This window comes from Neltuma alba, unplaced genomic scaffold (assembly GCF_004799145.2).
Source record: "Neltuma alba isolate B1F8T4 unplaced genomic scaffold, ASM479914v2 tig00010270_pilon, whole genome shotgun sequence".
Classification (NCBI taxonomy): domain Eukaryota; kingdom Viridiplantae; phylum Streptophyta; class Magnoliopsida; order Fabales; family Fabaceae; genus Neltuma; species Neltuma alba.
Window position 1 is genome coordinate 533,279 of NW_021635195.1, and position 16,378 is coordinate 549,656.

General features: G+C 35.6%; 1 pseudogene; it reads left to right on the top strand.

Annotated features, from left to right (window-relative positions):
- The first annotated feature begins 371 nt into the window (after positions 1 to 371).
- Positions 372 to 1,400, top strand: LOC114755477 (LEAF RUST 10 DISEASE-RESISTANCE LOCUS RECEPTOR-LIKE PROTEIN KINASE-like 2.5; annotated as a pseudogene).
- Positions 1,401 to 16,378: the final 14,978 nt, after the last annotated feature.

Genomic DNA, 16,378 nt, shown 5'->3' on the forward strand with positions numbered 1-16,378 from the left:
AACCTCCTTTTCTCCATATGTTTCTTTACAATTTTGCCTAGTATTTTTCATGTTTCAATTGAATATTCCATATTCTGTTTCAATGCTGCATTACCAGTGTGCTTCTTTTTTTAAAGACATCCACACTAAAAGGAGTTAGGTGATCATTAGACTCATGTCACAAACATCTTTTCTCATTCATTTTATAACACTTTGTTTTCAAGCTTCATCTATCACCACATATTGTACTGCAGAAATTGTTGACTTTCATAATCATTTCTACCCGGTGGTTTACCTAGCTACTATATGTGAAAGGTGTTAGCGGAGCAATTGGACTACTGCTTTTTTGTGTTACTATTTGTTGTTGTAAAAACAAATCATGGAGGCGAAGAATGGGATTATGCAAGACATGTAAGGTTGACCAAAATATCGAGGCCTTCATTAGAAATCATGGTCCTTTAGCTCTCACTAGATATAAATTTGCGGATGTCAAGAAAATGACCAACTCTTTCAAAGATAAATTGGGACAAGGTGGTTATGGCCAATGACTATCCTATTGCTGTAAAGTTATTGAAGGCATCAAAACAGAATGGGGAAGAATTTATCAATGAGGTTGCTAGTAGGCCTTCCCATGTAAATGTTGTTACCCTTGTTGGGTTTTGTTTTGAAGGCCAAAAAAGGCTCCCATATATGAATTTATGTCCAATGGATCTCTTGACAAGTTCATTCACAACAATACAAATCAAAATAGTCTATGCTTGAGTTGGGAGAATTTGTACCAAATTGCAGGGGGGATAGCTTGAGGACTTGAGTATTTACATAGAGGATATTCTACATTTTGATATAAAGCCCCATAACATCCTTTTAGATGAAAGCTTTTATTCCAAGATCTTAGATTTTGGTCTTGCTAAGCTTTGTCCAAAAAACAAAAGCATCATTTTAATTTAAAAAACAAGAGGAACTATAGGTTATCTTGCTCTAGAGGTTTGAAATAGAAAGATAGGTGTAGTTTCGCATAAGTATGATGCTTATAGCTATGGGATGATGTTATTAGATATGGTAGGAGGGAGAAAGAATATGAATTTTGAGACCAATTGTTCAACTGATAAATATTTTCTCGATTATATTTATGTTCAATTTGAGCAAGACAGTGGTTTGGGATTTGATGGAGACAATAATGGGGAGGAAAATGATATTGCAAGGAGAATGACCATTGTGGGTTTGTGGTATATCCAAACACCATTGTGGGTTTGTGGTATATCCAAACATTTTTAAGTCAAAAACCTAAAATGAGTAGGGTGATTGAAATGTTAGAAAGAAGCCCTGGTTTGCTGGAAATGCCACCAAAACCTGTCGTGTCTTCTCCTCCAAGATCAGAACTAGAATCTTCCACCACTGCTACTACCACAACAGAGATTTAAGGTTTTCAAAGCTCTCCCCACAAGGTGCTGGAGTAACACTAGGATTCAGAAATGCGGAAAAGAAGGTCAGGAGAGATCTCACAGAATGGCATTAGCATTTATGGTTATCGAATGTCGCTGACAATTTTTTTGTTTCTTTTGTTTTGTTTTTTGTTTTTTTCCCCCCTTTGATTTGGTTGGGGAAAGGGGGGCTATGAAGCTGAGGCCTCTAAGAGCATTGAGATATACTTACCATGTTGGATTTTAAAAGTTTCCGTGAGTCTGAGTTAATTATGATTTGGGCTTATTCATTTGCTAAAGGATATTTTGATTCCTCATAAATTTCTCAAAGCTATACAGCTTCTTCATCGTTGTGGGGGTACGCATTGACAGTATAAATTTATGGACTTCGCTAAGATTGCGTGGTCTGCGCTGATGCTTTCATTAACGTAATTAGCTAAGTTACGTAAAGGAGGGGAGCAATCACAAAAGGAAAAAGAAGAAGAGAAATTTCACAATTAATGGCCAATGTTATGGCCTAAAAGAACAGGAGAAAGCATCAGAAAGATTAAAAAAAAAAATTTCATAATTCACCCGCAGCTCTTCACAGTGGAGCACATTGACATTCTCATGTTTTCTCACCTTCCAAGGCCTTTGATCACTTTCTGAACCAATTATGTTCATCCCCAGCCAATAATTCCTCTTGCCCTTTTGTAATCTGTTTCTGTTGTCAAAAGAAGTTTAGATTCATTGGAAATGCCACCAAAACCTGTCATGCCCTTCCCTCAAGATTAGAACTTGAACGGCTAGGTGACAGTATGAGATAATTCCATAAAGCCAGATATGTTGGCATTATTTCATTCTTCAATGGGGCTGCTTTTTTTTTTTTGGATATTTTTGGAAGCCGGCAGTGTGTTGACGAGTGACATAAACGAAGCTTTTAGACAGATCAATCTTTTATATATAATATAGAATCTATAAGAAATGAACAATTCATAAGCTATATATAAACAGGTACGCTTGCTTCATATTTTTTGCAAATCATGGACTTGTAATCCGCTTCAAACTCATGCACTTTAACTCAGAAAAATTGGTTAGCAGTAACTTGACAGTAAAAGAGCAGGGTATGTGAATGTGTTTCTTTTCTTTCCTTGAAAGGTGAGAACCAGTAATAAACCAAACGGATCCTTAAATTTCATACCTTCAAAAGCTGAAATGGTGGGGTATGGATCCCACATGGTGCAAGGAGGCCGGACGACAAGCGTTTTCATCAGGCCAAAACGCGTTTTGGAGCCAAATGGCAAAATCTGGGTTTGCAATTAGTCGTATGGTCACAATCATACCCCCTCTATAGGAATAGTGATTTAGAATTCGATAGCTACCAGCAACAGTGAAGAATGATATTGTAAAGTGCAAAGCTAAAGTAAATCTGATGCATTCGCATAGTATCATAATGAAGGTTCTCAAGAGTATTGAAACTCAGATGCAGGTTTTATTGTTGTTCTGGTCTTCATTTTGTTTTGGTTTTGTTTTTGTTTTTGGCTAACAGGTGTTTAATGTGTGGTGCTGGTAATATAGATTTAGATGTTTGATAATTCAGTAGGAACTTGGCTTCCTAAAATTTGAATTTTGATAATCATTTTCCTTCTACAATCAATAAATTCAAAGTCATGTGTCATGTCTATGTAATTGTTTTCAGCATGTTACCTGAACATAGGAATCATTTTCATTTATATAATCATACTTTTAAAAAGAAAATTGACACTCTGTATTAAAAAAAGAGTAACACGAGAAATTAATTATGCATAAAGTTTATATATTATTTTCATCCATTTTCTTCTATTTGTTTGATTGTGTACATTGGTTTTTATAAGTGTCAAGAATCAAAAGGAAACAGTGAAATTGAAGAGTGATATATAACAAGAAAAATCGCAACAAAAACCAGCTGAAATAGAAAAATTGTAAATAGAGACTAATTACAACTTCAGTATAAATTTTGACAATAATTTTTATAAACGAATTGTTATGTGCAATTTTTTTAGGGTTTTTTTTTTTGCAATTATTCCTATTATATATATTCCCTAAACCGTTATAATTACATGCATAGATATTTCATAACTTTCACTGAAGTATAATCATAATCTTCTATCAAATGAACCCTGAACAGGAACATTTGATCCGGATATTCTGAAGTTTTATTTACTCTTCTGTATTTAATATATAATCTAATTTGAGAGTTAACGTTAGTCTTATATATAAGATTCATTTCATAAGTTTATCAATTTTTTTTTCATATCAATCCAACCCTATTGATATTCTTTCAACAGAGAAAATCAAAGGTGATTAGAATGTTTTAGAAAAAATATATTACATTAACTAATTTAACAAATATTTTTAATCTACTTAAATTATTTAACTAACTTTAGGTAGAGGAGCAATTGCTTTTGTCTTTTGGGTGAAGCAGAACTTGCCAGCTCATTTTAAAGTTTAAAATATTTGCTAGACACTATCCTTTTTATTCAGTATACAAGATGTGAAGATAATGAATTCTATTTTGGGTAAAGGGACAAATTTGTCTATTGCAATGTCAAAAAAGACCACCAAAAATGCATATGAATATTTGAGAGCGAAGCATAAATGCAATCTCCCTTAATTTTCTTAAACATCGTTACTTTTTTATTCTGTGGGACCCACTTTGTCAGCTCATCTCTCTTAACTTTGTCAATCCCCCCCACAAATCCTCTCTTTCCCCACACCATGCTCCACGTCCAACCCCTCTCAACTTTGTAGGTCTCACTCTCATCCTTCCTCTCTCTCCTTCTCTCTATCCCCACACCGCGCGCCATGGTCTGATATAATCTGTCGACTAAACGTATCAAGCACGCCTACGATAATTCCGCTTCACTGTTGTTGACTTTTTGGTGGAAAGCAAAACGATGACAGCAGAGAATGGCATCCTTCCTAGAGACTTGATTATCGTATACACTATACTGGTGGCAGTGGGAATTGATAATGGGGGATTAGAGATGAGGACCGTGATGGGATGGTGATCTCAAGTTTGTGATAAGTATATACTCCTCCGGTCCTTAATATAAGACCCATTTAACTAATTTGATTAGATTAAGAAAGTTAGGTAAGTTAGTTAATTATAAAAAAAGTGACACATTTTTCCTAAAACACCATAATCATCTTTCTTAATACCCCCTCTCCCTCTTCTATTTGATTATGGTTGAGGGAGTATTCATAGGGGTAGTTTAGAGAAAATTGATAAATATGAGAAATGGGTCTTACATTTAAGACCAAAACCAACTCAAGAATTGAGTCCTATATTAAGGACCGGAGGAGTACATCATTATGGTGGCTGATGCTCTTTTTTAACATTATAATAGGTAAATTTGTCTTTTTACTCTTCTACTTTTAACATAAAAATATTAAGAATATTTCAAAAGTATCTAAAATTTGTTTAAAAACTTATTGCAACTTATTTTCAAAAAAATGCATTTTTTTTAAACGGGATGTAACATATATGTTGAAACAGGTTATAGCCAAACACGCAGTCGATAAAAATTTGTAACTCTGCTTTTGACTTGTTTAGAGCTCTGTCTCTAATCCTTCTATATTTAATTAATATTACCTCCGTGCTTAGTATAAAAACTAATTAAAAATTTAATTTAGTTTTAAATATAAAATTTTTAATTTATTTTGTTTCTTATAATTATTTATTTTACTTCCTGATTAATTTTCACAGTAATTGTAAAAATTATGTATTTTTCAATACACATAATTAATAAAAATATATTAAAAATAGTGTTTATTATTTATAAATAATTGATTCAATTAATTTTTTAATATTCATAAATTAGCCATGCGGAGTTGAGATAATTTAATTCTGGCAAAAAAAATATATTACTTTTAAGGGAGGTTGAGGGAAGTCAGGACCAGAAATACCCTTATCTACCATGTCGAAATTGATCGCTATCTTCGCCATCAGAGTATGTATCAAAAGCACCATCATCATCAAAAGAGACGACGGGCGGTGAGAATTCGGCCTTCGGCGACACCCAAAAAGGTCTTCTCTTTACCCTGCCGCTACCGGTGGTGGAGATGACCGAATTCGAATTTGGGCTCCTCCACTTTCATATTTCTATAGTTAAAAACCTCAACAAAAATATCCGGTTCTAAAAATCCAAAAATATGGACGCACACTATTTTTTGACAATAATTGGAATTGCAGAGGATATTCCAAAGCATCTCGAAAGTTGGAAAAGTTGCACCGGAAAAAAGGGCGAAGACAATGAGAGCGAGAGATGTTGAATGTGATTGAAAGAGATCAGAAATAACAGCTTGGGAACTGAGTTTAGTGAAGCTATGAACAAGGGCCTTGTGCTTGATTGGCGGACTGCAGCAACGGATTGCGCTGCGTGTGTGAGGATTCTGGAGGACTTTGTGGCCAAAATCAAAGCAATCATCAGATGCTATGCTTTTGAAGTGATAACAATATCGCCACAAAGTCCTGGAGGTCTGACAAAGGGACTGGCCAGGCTTTGTAAGGAGTCAAAATGGACATGTTACTCTAAAAATTGACAGTAGCGTCCGAAATTGTTTGACCACCGAAATCCTATCCTTGTTTAGCCACCCAAATTTTATCCTACCGAGAATTCTCCAAAATTTAATCCCATACATGTGTAAGTTTAATTTGTTAATCCCATCCAAGATTTTAAATCAGTCCAAAGGAAATGGGGAAGAATTTATCAATAAAGTTGTCAGTATCAGTAAAACTTCTCATGTTAATGTTGTTACCCTTCTTGGATTTTGTTTGAAAGGTGAGAAGAAGGCTCTTATATATGAATACATGTGCAATGGATCTCTTGACAAATTGATTCGGAATAAGGCAAATAAAACTAACTTGTCATTGACTTGGAAAAATTTGTTTCAAATTGTAATTGCACAACTCGAGGGCTTGAATACTTGCATAGAGGATGCAACACTCGAATTCTATATTTTGACATAAGCCACATAATATCCTTTTGGATGAAAGCTTTTGCCCTAAGGTCACAGATTTTAGACTTGCTAAACTTTGTCCTAAGAAAAAAAGAGAGCATTATTTCACTTTTAGAAGCTAGAGGAACTCTTGAGTATCTTGCACCAAAAGTTTGGAATAGAAATATAGGTGGGATTTCATATAAATATGATATTTACAGTTATGGAGTGATGTTATTAGACATAGTTGGCGTGTTGAAGGATGTGACCATGGAATCCTATTTCCTAACTTAGAATTATGTTCTATTTATGATAAACTGGAGCAAGGCAAAGATTTGGGACAAAGTAAGGCAAAGACCACTGAGGAAAACAATATTGTCAGAAAAATAACCATCGCGGGTCTGTGGTACATACAATCATTTCCAACTCAGAGACCTATAATGAATAGAGTGATAGAAATGTTAGAAGGAAGCCTTGACTCACTGCAAATGCCGCCAAAGTCAATTACACCTTCCATTCAAGACGAGAAGTAGAAGTTTTGAAGAATGACAAATAAAGACCTTACAAGAAAATTAGTGTAAAACGAAGACTTGTAAATTATAAAAATAAAAGTTTGTGTAATAAACTTTGTAGTTCAAGTAATAGCCATGTTCTCATTTCACATTAATTTTGTTGGATGATCTTAACTGTCATTCTCTTTAGAATTTCCGCCACGGCTCTTATTAGAGCAATGTATGTGTCTATTATCAAATCCCATATATTGAGGCCTTGGAAGCTCTCCCCTAGATTCTGACTATGATTCCCAAAAGTGAATTGCTTAGCATCCTTTTTGTTCTTCCAATATCAGTAAAATAATCTTTAGCCAGATTCCAAGTGACATATAATGTCTTTAGAAAGCTAGTATCAAACATCTCTCGGGCATGCATCATTATACCAGTGATGGGTATCATCTTGGCAAAAGTTGTTAATGAGAAATGGGTCAAAACATTTATAACTGAACTGTAAATCTATTGTATTCAACTATTCATATATACATGTAGCCATGGAAAGGGAATGATGTTACTGCTGGAAATTAAAGGGCCCCAGAGCGAAAGAAGATTTTTGTACAGTTGATTTTTATCAAATGTACTAATGTATTCTTATATCTATTATTTTGAACATTCTTACTTTCAAAGATAATTCAAATATTGAATTAGTATATTCTATTCCTTTATGGAATTCTTTTTTTTTTTTTTTGGCCAGATGCAAGTCAAGTCTTTGAGAGAGGACTATTTTGTGGCCGTGTGGAATACGCATTTAACAGTCAACAATACATCTCTTCCATCACCTTAAGACAAACCAATGCATTAATTCCTTTTCAACATTTAATATACCTTTTTTTTTTTTCAAATTGGGGGGAATACCCATTACAATTTTATTGATGAAGAAACCTGATAAATTTTTATACACAGAAAGTATTAATAATTTGCAATTTTGTTCATGCGGATGATGGTACTTTGATTTATGTTTTTTAACTGGGAAATTTTTAGGGTTAATATAATCTTTAATCTCTCAAGTTTGTCCTCATTTTGGTTTGATTCTTCAAGTTTCAAACCATAGGTATTAATCCCTTAAAGGGTAAAATAGTCCAGATTTTTATTGGATTATAGAGATTAATATTTTGAATAGAAAGAAGCTTAAGAGACCAAAATTTATGATTTGAAACTTGAGAGATCAATCCCAAAATAAGGACAAACTTATTAAAGGACCCAAAATTGTATTAGCCCAAATTTTTAATGGGAGACTTTTGCTCAATTTTCTCTTCTTTTTCTTTTCTTTTTTTTCGTTTGTTTTTCTTCTTGTTTTAGGCCTCTCGTTCCCACTATCCATCCGAGTAAGCCTTGGGAGACTACTTACAGCCGGTAGTTTTCTGATCTGTAGTCTGCTGAAGTGCTATTGTAGCAATTTCATGGAGAGTTTGGATTTGAATCATCTATGACTTATTGGTCCTTTCCCTTGAGATTCGAACTTAAATGACTAGATGACTGAATGAGATAGTTCCCTAAGACCAGATTTGTTGGCATTATTTCATTCTTCAACGGGGCTGCTTTTCTTTCCATTTTTTTAATATTTTTAAAGCCGGCAGTGTGTTGAGGACTGAGACAGACGCAGCTTTTAGACAGAACAATCTTTTATATATAATATAGAATCTATAAGCAATGAACAATTCATAAGCTATATAAAAACAGGTATGCTTGCTTCATATTTTGTGCAAAACATGAACTTGTAATCTACTTCAAACTCACTAGCGTTAACCCAGAAAAATTGGCTAGCAGTTAGTCCACGGTAGAAGAGCAGTGTATGTGAATGTGTTTCTTTTGTTCCTTGAAGGTTAAAACCAGTAAACCAAAGGGTCCTTAAATTTCAAACTTGAAAAGTTGAAATCGTGGGATTTGTGCCCCACATGCATGGAGTAGGGCCAGTCACTGGTGCAAGGAGGCCGGCTACAAGCAATTTCATCAGGTCACAAAGCGCGCGTTTTGGAGCCAAAAGGCGATCTGGGTGCGCAATCCCGTCGTATGGTCATAATCTTACCCCCTCTATGGTCTATAGTCTATTCAAATGAGATGTGACAAAATTTGGGTTCCTTAAATAATAGCGAAAAACTTCCTCCTTTTTTTTTTTTTCCAAAGATCCTCAAACATGATTCTTCCTTCATTTTTCCCGTTGAAAACGCATGTAGCTAGTCAGGCCACATCTGAAGCTGAGAGGTGGTTTCCTGATTGACATTTTGAGTAAGGCCCGATAGTCTCTAATATGCAATTGTATATCAAGGGCAAAAATGACATTTGATGGGGATTGGTCGAATTGAAAATCTCTGTGTAATGCCATTCTGTGAATGACTTTTATTCCATGAAAATTGTACTCCTCCGGTTCTTAATATAGGATGTAATTGTTAAGTTGATTTTGGTCTTAAATATAAGACTTATTTCTCATATTTATCAATTTTTCTAAATTACCCCTATGGATATTACCTCAACCATTATCAAATAAAAAAGGAGAGGGGATATTAAGGAAGATAATTGTGGTGTTTTAGAAAAAACATGTCTTATTTCTTATAATTAACTAACTTACCTCACTTCCTTAATCTAATCAAATTAGTTAAATATGTTTTATATTAATCACCGCAGAAGTAATATATATTGCCTTATTACTCAAAGCATGCTTGTGTTTCGTTTAACTTTGATTTATAGCCCTGTGAGAGTTGTTTCTTGATAGCCATTCTCTGCAATGATCATACTGTACAAGGGTCCGCCTTCTGTTGTTTTACGTCAGCTTCTCTTCAAGACCTTCTTCTTCGTTCCCATTCTCTTTTATGTTACCGCTGCAAATGAACAATTTTCAGCTTGCGAGCCTTTTAGCTGCGGAAACGTCATCAGTCTGAGCTTCCCTTTCTGGGTCGACTCACTGCCTGCTTATTGTGGTCATCCTAAGTTCAAGCTTCATTGTGACGGAGACAATGTTACTATCAACATTAATTCCCAGACTTTTAGGGTAATCCATGTTAACTCCGCTGCTAGAACTCTTACGATTGCAAGAATGGATTTGTGGGGTACCAAGTGTTCCAATCAGTTCACAAACATCACGTTGGATTATTCTTTCTTTGACTACACTCCCAATGATGAAAAATCTACTCTATTATACGGCTGCCACCCTTCAAGCAATGCCACTCTGAATTCATCAACTGCTGTGAGATTTGATTGCCCCTTACATGGTATTCCTCGTGAAGCATACTTTTTGTGGACCAACAATTGGACCAGGACTGGTCTGGGGTGTAGAACTAGCATCACTGTTCCTGTTCTGGGTGTGGCACTGAGAAGTTTCATAGATCCTGGTGATGTTATAGATCAAGGTTTTGGGGTTAAATGGGAACTGAAAGGAGGTTGGTGTGATGATTGCAGAATTTCAGGTGGAAGATGCGGTTACAACGTAAGTCTGGATGAATTTACATGTTTCTGTCCCGATGGGGTTTGTTTTGCTGATCGATTAGAAGAAGAAGCAGCGCCAGCACCCTGGCCGGAACCAAGGCCTTCTCGTTCTTCAGGATCATCAACAGAGGGTATGTGTTCTTTTTCCCATAGCTTCTAGTTTTGATTAGATTCCTCTGCTTCTTAATGTGTTTTGGATGGAGACATTAGATTTTCTGATGACAGTTAATGAAGTAGTTTGCCATTCACATTTACGTAACTAAAGTAACCATCAGGAAATAAATTTATAGATATCAGCAACGAAATTAATCTAAGTGTTACATTTATCCTCTGTAGCAACCAATTTTGTGAAGATAATTTCATTATCGTCTTCACCTCAGTCAACCGGGGTTTATTTTCCCTTTTACTATTGTGTACACAAATATAATACTATGTCCGGTCTTTAATATAAGAGCTAGTTTAATATTCAATTTGGTTCTAAATATAAGGCCCTAATTCACTCGTCTTTCATATTTATCTTTTTTTTTAAGGTAATACTTATAGTAGTTGTATATATTAAGTGTTTCATTAAATGGTAATTCTAGGTAAAACATATGATTAACATAGTATTTTAGAAAAAATAATACCTATTTTATAAATAACTAGCTTAACTAATTTTTTTTAATCTAATTAAATTAGTCAACTAGCTTCTATATTAAAAAGTGGGCGTAGTAAGTAGGATAGTCAAGTTGCTGAATTTGTCTGCGTGACCTTTGAGTCTACATTTATCTTCGTCATCAAACAATCGGTCAGGGTCCTCAAATCATAGTTGTCTTTCAACTCGTCTCGCAGTCTTTTGAATGGCTTATAATAATCACGAGTTAGATAAGAAAGTTAAAAGACCTTACAAATTTTGTTGTCGTTCTTTAATTATTAAATTATGACGATTATAATGACTTGATGAAGTGGTAAATTATTTATCAAATTGTTATTTTTTTTCATATTTAGGTGTGTTAGGATTATAGTTTTGATGATAACAAAGTCAGATAATTTGGGTTAAGTATTTTGATCGATCAACTGATCGATCAATCGTTTATCGCTAAGGTTTCAGATAATTGTTCAAGTGTAAATCAGGTTTATAGTAGGTATTTGGATCGAAGAACTATTCGATAAGTAATTAATCGATAAAGTGATCGATTATCGCTAACGTGGAAATCACACAAGAGTATGGTTAATTATCGATCAACTGATCGATAATATCAGATAAACAATCGAGTTACTGATAAGAGAACCAAATCTGAAGTGTATTTATCGATCACGTGATCGATAAATCAGTTATCAATATCGACTTCGATAAAAGGTAACACAATCTACTTGTTCTGCACATTAATTCTGTTACCAATTTATCGATCATATTCTCGATCATTTGTTTATCGATCACGTGTTCGAACATTATGCTCTAACTCTCTGAATGCAGGTAATCAACTTCACTGATGGATCGATAACCTTATTGATCATAAAATTATCGATCACATGATCGATAATTTATGTCTTTATCTACTCTTATTTAGTTTTCCTGCAACCAAATTATCGATAACATTATCGATAAATTTAACTTGTTTGCATAAATAACTTTTCACATAACATGATCGATAAAGAGTCTAAGGATTGCTATATTCGCATTAACTTATGTTGAACTATTTTCGATCACCTAATCGATCACTGTTTTTTCGATAATATGATCGATCATTCAATTCCCTGAAACTCATGTTTTCACAAAACGTGATCGATAATCAGTTTCTTTGTCTTACAGGATTAAATTTCTCTTCTCACTTTATTCGATCATTTGTTCGAATATTCATTGATCGATCAACTGTTCGATCACTTCAGATAGTCTGTGTCTTTCATTGAATATATTCATACCCATGGTTTATCGATAACATTATCCATCATACATTTATCGATAAGTTGTTCGATCATCAATGACTGAAGTTTCATTTCAATAACATTTGAATTATCGATAATCTGTTCGATCAAACAAGTGTTCGATCACTTGTTCGATCATGGAACGATTTCCTTTTGCTATGATAATTCTTAGAGTCAATGATCCAACACTTGATCGATAATATTGGTGAACTAATTCGAAAAGTCTTCATTCTGTTTATCGATAACCTGATCTATCATCAAGTAATCGATCATCTCTTCGATCAAACTAAACCAGAATGACTTTCTGCTCTTCTTACAGATAAATGATTTCGTCACAAATCTTTGAATGATAAATTTGGTTTCTCTTCTTTGTTCATGATTAAAGTATTCACCGCAAGACTCTCATTTGCTCAAAGCTTAAAATATGCAGATTAATGAAAACGAGTGCAACGGCTCTTCAACGGGATTACGTAGACTGCGACCTACAGTGTCAGAAGCTCAGACGCATTAATGGCGGAGCCGTTGAAAACCAGCGAAACACGCAAACGGAGTCACAACGGCTAGAAGCTCTTCCGTCTAACGGCTACTTAACGATATCAACTATAAAAGGCGCGAAGAAGCATTAATGAGGAGATTGAATACCGGAACTACCACCTGCGATTATTTAGTCTAGCATTCAATACTCTGTTTTTCACGTTACTACCGAGCATCAGTGTTATCATTAAATTCACTCTGTAAGAGAGCCAATTACTACTCTTATTAAAAACTTGAGTGATACTCAAGAGTGTGGACTCTTGAGAGGGCTTGTATCCTTACGGGAGTAAGGGGGAGTGATTGAGCGATTCAATTACTGTACCGAGGCACCAAGAGCCCTGTCGATCTTGGAAGATAGTGAAATACTCAGAGGTGTTCTGGGGACTGGAAGTAGGTCACGTGGTTTAGACCGAACCAGTATAAATCTTGTGTCTCCTCTCTGCGGTTAAATTTCTCCTTACTCTGACTCTCTGTTTTTATTCAATACTGTCACGCATTTGATTTAAAATTTTTGTAACTCACCCAATTCACCCCCTCTTGGATGAGATTGTTTCTAACATTTGGTATCAGAGTAGGTCTCTTCACTAAGGATTTAAAAGTCCGAAGAGAGATCAAATGGCAGGATTTGGAGATAGCGTGCTACCCGAAGGATGCTCAACATCTAAACCGCCAGGCTTCAGTGGAGAAAATTATACCTTCTGGAAAATGAGGATGAAAATCTTCATCAAGGCCACAGAGTATGGTTTGTGGGACGTAATAGAACACGACAACTATGTCCCGATGAACACAATAGATGGCCAGCAAGTACGCAAGAGTCCCAGGGAATTCGATGAGGAAGATAAGAAGTTGGTGACTCTAAATGACAAAGCTATCAACATACTCACGTGTGCGCTTAGTCAGATGGAATACTTCAGAGTCTCAAGTCTGGAAACCGCGAAGGAAATGTGGGAGGCTCTGGAGATAGCTCATGAAGGGACCACCGGTGTAAAACAGAGTCGAATCAACACTCTCACCACCGAATTCGAATTATTCAGAATGAAGGAAGGAGAGAGTATCCGAGATATGGAAGTCAGATTCTCACATCTCATAAACCACCTCACTGCACTTGGGAAGAAATATAGTCAAGAAGATCAAGTGAGGAAAATACTGAGTGGTCTCACAAAAGAATGGGAACCGAAAGTAACAGCTATTGAAGAAACCAAAGGAGAATCCATTGGTTTTGTCGCAGCACTGTTCGGGAGCCTCGCTGAATATGAGAGCAAGCAAAAATACAAAAAGGAGATGAATGAGAAGAACCGGAAAAGCATCGCTCTTAAAACTCAAGAGAGCGAAGATGATAATGAAGATGATCTTGATGATGATGAAATGGGCCTTATAGTCAGAAGGTTCAAGAAATTCTACAAAAACAGAACCGGAAAGAAGTTTCAGCCGAAACGCAGAATTTCTTCATATCCGAACGAACCAAAGGATCCAATCATTTGCTTCGAATGTAAGAAGCCAGGACATATCAAGGCGGAATGTCCCCAACTCTCCAGAACGAAGGACAGAGAAAAAAGAAGAAAGAAAGAATCAGAAAGAAGAAAGCCTTCGTCACATCAATCTGGGGAGATAGCTCTTCCGATGAAGAAGAAGGAAGTGATGATGAAGAAAACCGCTAACATCTGTCTAGTGGCCCAAGAAAATGAGGAATCAGAAACAGACGAGGTAATAATTTCTGAACCATCTTATGATGAATTATAGTCCGAATACAATGCTTTACATTTAGAATTAGTAAGAATTGCAAAGGAGTTAGTAAGTTCTAAGAAAAGGATAAAGTTTTTAGAAGATCAACAATCAAAAGTTGAAGTCAATACAGACTCGACTTCGACTTGCAAAAGTTGTGAAAAGAACGAAAGAAAGATTAAAGATCTTACCAGAACCTTAGAAAAATTCACTAAAGGTAGCGAAATGCTTAAGGTGATCCTAGGAGCTCAACGGTGCTCTATGGACAAAACTGGTATAGGATACGATCCAACCCAAGATAAATCGAAAGGAAAGAAAAAGAGTAGTGGTAGATCATATCTTACATATTTTAGAAATTCTGTGCACTCCTCAAATCCATTTGCACTTTGCTCTCACTGCAACCGTAAAGGCCATTCAACTTCTTCTTGTTACTATAAGAAGAAAGGAGATTACGGAACATTAAAATGGGTGCCCAAAGGTACTTATGTACCAAAAATAACTCATACTAACCAAAAAGGACCCAAGAAGGTATGGGTACCTAAAACATGATTGTAATCTTGCAGGTATGTCTCAAGGCATCCAGAACAAATAAATGGTATATAGACAGCGGATGCTCCAGACACATGACGGGTGACACTGAGAAGTTTACATCACTCAAACCAAAAGACGGAGGAAAAGTAAGCTTCGGAGGAAACCAATCGGGAAAAATTGCTGGAATTGGAGAAATCGGAAGTAGCATAGGCATGAAGGTCGAAGACGTGTACTACGTGGAAGGTCTATGTCATAATCTCCTCAGTGTCAGTCAGAGTGCGGACAAAAACAACTGGGTGATCTTTGATTCTGAAGAATGCTTAATCATAAGCAAAAATGACCTACCCTTGAAGAAAGAAGAATTGAATACAAAGCTGAGAGCTCCGAGGGACGGTAACTGTTATACACTTCAAATTGATTCTAAAACTTCTGAAAACTGTTTTATTAGTAAAAAGGAGGAAAGTTGGATTTGGCACAAACGACTTGCACATGTCAACATGAATCAACTTTCAAAATTAATAAAAAGGGATCTAGTTGTTGGTTTACCAAAAATCCAGTACGAACGTAATGATGTCTGTGATGCATGTCAAAAAGGTAAACAAACAAAGTCTTCGTTTAAATCAAAGAAGATAGTTTCAACTGAAAGACCACTCCAAATGATTCACATGGACTTGGTCGGTACATCTAGAGTAAAAAGCTTTGGAGGAAATCTTTATACCCTTGTAATAGTTGATGACTATTCGAGGTTTACCTGGACTTTGTTTCTTTCCTCTAAAGATGAAACTTTTAATGCTTTCATTGTTTTTGCCAAAAAGGTTCAAAATGAGAAAGGTATATCTATTGTGTCAATCAGGTCAGATCACGGAGGAGAATTTGAAAACAACGAATTTGCAGACTATTGTGAGGAACATGGAATTGACCACAACTTTTCTGCACCAAGGACTCCTCAACAGAACGGAGTAGTTGAACGAAAGAATAGAGTACTCACGGAGATGGCTAGAGCAATGCTAAATGAGAAAGGGGTCTCACAAGTATTCTGGGCAGAAGCAATGAGCACAGCTTGCTATATATCTAATAGAGCCTACATCAGAACACTGCTCGGGAAGACTCCATATGAATTGTACAGGGGGAGAAAACCCAATCTGTCACACCTAAGGATCTTGGAGCAGATGCTATATCCACAACAACAACAAAGAAAACCTGGGTAAATTCGATCCTAAAGCTGATGAGGGTTTGTTTCTTGGCTACTCTAATCGTAGTAAAGCATATAGAATTTTCAATAAACGAACTTTTACAATAGAAGAATCAATTCATGTGGTGTTTGCTGAAACTGAAGCAATTTCGAAACCTGTAGATGAT